At 37.7% G+C, this 6,561-nt stretch overlaps 2 protein-coding genes across 6 annotated transcripts in view; one reads left to right on the plus strand and one right to left on the minus strand.

The window, feature by feature from the left end:
• CMSS1 (cms1 ribosomal small subunit homolog) overlaps window positions 1-6,561 on the plus strand; it is a 247,164-nt gene that overhangs the window by 33,612 nt on the left and 206,991 nt on the right. The gene's annotated exons all lie outside the window — the stretch shown is intronic.
• FILIP1L (filamin A interacting protein 1 like) overlaps window positions 1-6,561 on the minus strand; it is a 142,655-nt gene that overhangs the window by 14,794 nt on the left and 121,300 nt on the right. Inside the window, exon 1 of one of the 4 annotated variants that reach the window (XM_026843765.1) lies at window positions 6,547-6,555. The exons of 2 other annotated variants lie outside the window; for them this stretch is intronic. The gene's annotated coding sequence lies outside the window, so the exon portion shown is untranslated. Of the gene's footprint in view, window positions 1-2,504; window positions 2,617-6,546; window positions 6,556-6,561 lie in introns of those variants that run through there. One more of the 4 variants, XM_026843606.1, reaches the window with a different exon arrangement.

The raw sequence follows: 6,561 nt of genomic DNA on the forward strand, positions 1-6,561 counted from the left end.
ATAAGAGACAGGCACTGCAGTGTGTACAGCAGCTGGAGTAACTGTTGCTTGCTTTGGAAAACAAATGTTTCTCTATTTCTTAGCAAACCTCCTTAAATTGTTAGGATGAAAAAGTGGATTTAACTGGTTCTAGCTATTCTGTGACTAATGTTTTTTTAAACCCTTTTAAAATTGCTCTGAACAGTCATCTTAAAGAGGGATAGTTACTTTTCCCATCTTTAGTTGTTTTCCAGTTTTCTTTATCTGCCTTTCAAAAACTGTCATAGAAAAAAGGCTTTTTTTAGGAAAGAGGGTCAGGTGCATGTATACCCCTTCATATGAGGACTCTTAGACTCAGAATGTTCCCTGTTCTTCAGATAACTGTTGATTCAGTCGAACGTTCTCTGCCTTGTTATTGTACTCCAAATTAATTTATAACTCATTATCATTATGGGGCTGACGGGCATTTGGCTACATGCCCCATTTGATGTCTTTTCTTGCCTCTTGGCTGATGGTCTGTGATGTTTAGGTTATATTTTCCTATTTTCAGATGTCACTCTGAAAATGAAGGAGCTGTAGTGTGCTTTTATATACAGTATGTGTCTGATGTAGTACATTTTAGTTTTTATCATCAATTTATAACGTGGTTTCAAATGCTGAAAATAAGCCACAGTTACTTCTAGACAGAAGTTGCTAGTTGCTCAGTTAACTGCATTAGCCTAGATATATGCGAAGGTCATGTACAGGTTATAAAATGTTACCTTGTCAAATTCTGATCCCCCCCCAGTCAATCCTGATTTAAATAGGAGAACTTTGCTATTTATGAAGATGGCAGTAATCATCTAGAGCTTTAAGCAGAGGATGAGAACAAAGCAGGGGCAAGCAGACACTTTTTTCTTTTCTTCCCGCCACCTTTAGAGGGGTTACCAAAATATGTAAGCGTGAAGATTCTTGTCAGCTGTTGTCTGCTGCTTTCCCGAAAGGGAATCAGTGTGTGTGCCTCGTAGCACAAGCCTAAACGTTCTCAACTAGTTGGCGTTGTCCCCGCAGCACCCTCCCAGGCAGTCTATTTTATCTGTCTTGAATTGACCTATACTTGAAGCTGTACTTACTGACTTTGCTTCAGAGGCTTTTCATCTCCCTGCTCTGCTTACACATGTGCAAGCGCATGCACATACCCATTTATAGATTAGATGTGTTTTTAGACACGCCTATTTTAGGAGAAATTTTAAGCCTGCCAAGGTTCATGGTGGCCTTTTCATTGAAGACAATTCAGTATTTAGTTTGGGTATGACATGGGCTGCTAGTGAAAACACTTTTCTCTTTATATAACAGAGTATATGGTACTATTTTGTAAGTTAATAGTCAAAGCTGAAACATTTTCTTAACAAAAATTGCCTTTTTTTCTCTTTTCTTCCCTCCCCCCCAATCTTCCTAAATCCAAGTTAACAAGTTTAGCATTGGATTTCACATCTTTAGGGCAGCGGTTGGCTGCCCCAAATGTGGAGCTGTTGTACCCCCAGGTTCAAGTGACCGGAATTGAAAAAAGAAATTAGGCTCATATAATTTACTTTCTTCTTTTTTAGGTAGAGATCTGAACCAGAATGGTTCCACTGAGGTTGAGAATGTGCTTGATGGGGAAGGGGGCATTTAGAAGTGGAAAACAGAAACAACTAGAGCGTTTATTAGGCTGCTTCTGAGAAATCTCTGTGTAGCTAAGTAGAATAGAATTGTGTTTGGGACTGTGGTGTGTAACATTAGTTTTGGGTAAGCCAAGCTTAATGATGACAGAATTTCCTAATTTTCTTCATAATTAGACTTAATGACTGAAAGTTATGCAGATTTTACCAGAATATTGACTAAATCCATAAAAAGTTGATGGAATTCAGTCAGCTTATACATTCTCTAAAATGGTTTTCTCCTGAAATCCAAGATATAATTAAAATGTGAGTTTTATGAGTGCATTACTTTCCATTTTTAACAGCCAGTCTTCTGTGGTTCTTTCATGGTAGTAGCGACATGCTGCTTCATTTCAGTTTTAAAAGTTTTTCCCCTTTCTCTTATGCCGCCTTTGCAGTAGTTGCTATACAAACATTAGATAAACTTTATGTCTGCAATAAAAAAGGACAAAGTTTTAAATCCACTCTCTGCAATGAATTTAAAAGAAATTGCTTTGAATATTAGGTTTAAGGCAGATCTTTAAGAACTCTAACATATCATTTCTTTTAAGTGTAATTTTTGTGTGCCTTCCCAGGCCTTTGGAAACCTATAAAGGACAACGAAATCAGGGATGTGTTGTGATACATCTCTGAAATGTATGCAAGATGAATTGTTTTGTCAGAAGTATTAAGTTTTTTCCATCCATGTTTTCAGTTACGTTCTCTGGAGCTTTCTGTACCCTACCTGAGGCATGTCTGTAAAGGTTGAAGCCTGAGCATGAGCAGTTAGGTGGTTGTGGGCTCTGGCTGCTCAGCCTCTACGAGCATGCAGTGTGAAGCAAAATGGCTTAAGTTCTGCTTATTTACCTCAGCAGCCACTCTCTGGTCGTGGTTCATAGGTCCTCTGCCCAGCTCGAGGCTGAGGTTAAGCAGCTGCATTCATCATTGTGATAAACACGATGAGCTGCAGCAGAAAGGGTGACTTCTGCAACAGGGAGAAAGTGTGCATTTATTAATGCGAATAACAAAAGATTGTAGGAGTTCAGATTGTTGAAATTATGTCTAGCATGGTTGGTTGGATGTTTCACCCCCAAGCTTTCAATTTTGTAGTTAAAGGAGGGTGGTATGGTGGTGTTGCTGGGTGTTCACTCAGCTAGTGTTCAGTTATTGCATGAACATTCACCTCTGTGCTGTCACCTCCATTCCGCTACTCTGGTGAGGAGGCAGTGCTTTGGGAGGTGTTGTTTTCGTACTGTTTTTAACTGGAGTGTATAGACTGCCACAGAAAAACTTCAAATCTGTCTTCCTCGAATTTGTGAACGCTTGAGGAAACTGAGCTGTGAATAGCTGAGTGTGCTCCATTGGTCTATCAGCAAGAGATCTTCCAGAAACAACATGGTGCCCTGGACATGCAATCTGAGTGATTTTGGTCTTGCTGACAGAAAGCACAGCAAACTTCAAAATCAGCCTAACATACTGAGAGGTGTTAAAACTCAAAATGTCCATTACTTCACCTAAATCACAAGACTGAGCACTATATTTAGAATTTTTCGGCAATGCCTCTTATCCTCTTGGAGCTGAGTAATACAGTTTAGTGAATGGCTGAACTAACCAGGGTTTTAACCACTTCAAAAAAGCTCAGTGTAAACCTTAAGGATGCCATGGCAGAACCCATTCAATAGGAGAAAAACAAACCTAAGCAATTAAAATAAATTTATTTTTATTAGTAAGGTGTACTTTCTAAGTTCATATCAATTTGATATGACAGGTTAAAGTATTAAGAGGAACTATTAATGAGTCAGAACTAAAATTTTATGGGATGGCTTTTAAAGATATGTCTTCCTGCATTGTAAACCCCTTAGGATTCTCTGACTTAGGTGTTTTAATTGCTTCTTTAATGAACTGTGTTCAGGTAATACCACACCCAGAATTTGAGAGAAGCTGTTTGCAGGGGAAGTCCAGAGGAGCAGTGGCTGCTCACTTGCCCATGCCAAACTACACCTGGTAAAGAATTCTTCATGAAGAAAAGTACCAGCCTTTTAAGAACTGTCACAGAGGGGAAACTCACTGGGAGTAAAACCAGGATGGTTTTTTATCCCGTAACAATGGGAAATGTGACGAATTATCACAGTATTAGGTAAATAATATTAAAGTTCTGTTACGCAGCAAAAATCAAGCAATAACTTCATTTTACTAGTAGTGATAGGGAAAATAAAATAAGTGTAAGTTATATGCCTTGGTCTTCTGGATCAAATCTCTAAAAATTCTGCTGTCAGCAGTTACGTGACGTTTGTCATTAGAGGGAAGGGAAGTGACGGGGAAGGAACAAAGGGTCAGTGCAGTTTGATAGGAAGGTTGACTTTCATTTCTGGAGGATATGCTTGTTCTTAAAAAGCATTCTCTTTACATTGGATTTTGTCAAAAATTACCATAAAAAGAAATTTAAACGCAGAAATATAGTTGTTGAAAACCAAATTATATGAAAATTCTTTAATGCTTCCTTTTACTGTTAAGTGATGCAAGCTAATGTTTTCAATTGCTTAAAATGAGATACTCTGAATACATACTTAAGAAATCTGATAAAGGAGTGTAATACTGGGAGTGAGGCGGGGGGGAGTGAGCAGTGAGACAACAGCAGTGAGACAATCATTGTACCTCAACTCTAATTATTTTGGCCTTTTACTAGTGTAAGTGAGAGCAAAATCGGTCCTGTCAGTATTAAGTGAAGAATGTTTTCCCTTTTGATCTAAGGAAGACAGACCATGGGGAATAGAGTTCTTCTGGCTTTCAGTAGATGTTATGATTTGTATTAGGCTGGCAGCATTTACAGTACAGATAGTAGTTGGATATTGCTAAAGCCAGTTAATGGTAAATGTTACCCTTCTCTGTTGGATCTGGAGGAGCTGAAATAGTCTTCTACCTATGGGTAGGCTTTTTAAATTTTTTTTAGTTACTGCCTTTATCAAATATATGTTTATTGCATGTGTATCATTTGTATGAATATTTTTTCACTATCACAGTATAGTCCTTTGACTTCAGCTTATCCTTTCTACTCAGATGCATTTTTTTGAGGTCTGTTACTCAACTTTGGTTTGGAACATATAATTTCATAATGTAGCCAACTTTTCCACTTCATAACTTGACAATGTATTTAAGTATTAAGGTACTGGATATAGGATATGTAGGAAACCAAGTAATCATTTATCAGTAAAGAGATCTAAAAATGCTGGGACATAGGTTGCAACTTTGCAGGTATGACAGAACAGCCAGCAGGAGACATCGTAAGGGACTTAGAATAAACTGGGGTATTGGTTTTGCACTACAAACTTATATTTTCTTCTGGTTGCTAGGATTCTTTTAATTCTACATATACTACAGAGTGCCCTCTTCACTGATTCTATAGCTAGGGAGACTCAGGGCATCAACAGAGGTGTAAACTTTGCTTGTTACAAGAAAGATTATCTTGGTATTGTGAATGTAACCTTTATCTAAATACTAAGGTTAATAATATACAAACACCTGAATTATCTTTGAAATTAAACATGTCTATATTTTTACATTTTTAGAAGCATATGGAAATAACTACTTAATATTTTATTGTTGAAAGCAAAAAAAAAGTAATGAACATGTTCACACATGATATTTTGATTCAGCATCTAAATCCATGTATGCTTGATAGTACAGCAATGTATATGATCCTATCAGCTTTGGTTTTTCTTAAATATATACTTGAACAAGGATTTAGAAGTATTTAAAACATCAAGTGAAGGGGAAAAAAAACCCACCTTTCTGCTGTCCCAGCATTTAATGCTGGTTTAACTTCATATTAAGGAAAATGAAAACATACAGAAGAGTCTGAGCTTAAAGGTTTTAAGGAGTCTTAACTTTTCTAACATTTTAAATTACACATAAGACTCTGGAGAGCAGTGTTCAGCATCTGAATTTGCAAGTAGGACAGTACAATTGACTTAATTGCAGTTGTTCCTATAGTCAAGGGTTTGGCTCAATGGAGAGGACAGTGTAATTTTGTATACTACAGAGATGTGAATTAAAGACAGGCTAAGGTTTAATCTTTCAAGGTGCTTAGTGGCTTGTCAGAACTGTTTTCTATTCTCTGCTTTTGGAGGTAATAACTGCAGTACTGTGCAGCATCTTACAGAACAAGCCTTGAAGAAATCAGTAGGTTTTCCTGATTCTGAAAGTCGCATCATTTGTTTGATGACCAGAATGTAAAAGTTTTTTCATTGGAATCTGACAGTTCCGTCCTCTTGTGATTTGACACTTGCACACAAGGCACAGAAGAGGGAAGCAGCATATAGGAGTTGGAAAGTTTGTTAGTAATTAAACTAGTTACAATTGTTTCTTTCAGACGTAGCTTAATCTTATTGCAGAGTAATGTTTGTGGCAATTTATACATCCCTCTGTACACTTCAGTGCAAGTTGTTCAAAAGTGCAGTAAATACTTAGAGACATATGTGCATCCATGTCTACTAATACAGAGCATATGTATATGAATGCAGCATAAAGACAGGCAGTAGCTCTACCTAATGTATTACAATACTGTTGGACTCATTCCACAGCTTTAAATGCAGTCATGATTTTCTCCGACCATTTGGAAAGTGTGTGTAATTCATAACTACCTCTTTCTTTAGCATTAATTCCTCATCTGACGGTTCAGTAGGAATTGTTAAAGTACAGTTTTGAACGCCTGAAATAGTCATCCTACTTGCGAGTCACCAAGGCATCTAGACAGATCTCCTGGTGATGTTTTTGGGGCTTTAATTTGTTTCTCAGTCCTCCCCCCTTTTCGTGGAAGGCACTTTTTTAAAAGCAGTACCTCAACGGCAAAAGGCAAGGATCGCCGGTGCTTGCCAGCAGGACTTTGCTTCCCACCCTCTCTCGTGCTTACCTTGCGCTGCCGGAC

Source organism: Athene cunicularia (assembly GCF_003259725.1).
Source record: "Athene cunicularia isolate RWA chromosome 1 unlocalized genomic scaffold, athCun1 chr1_part1, whole genome shotgun sequence".
Lineage (NCBI taxonomy): Eukaryota > Metazoa > Chordata > Aves > Strigiformes > Strigidae > Athene > Athene cunicularia.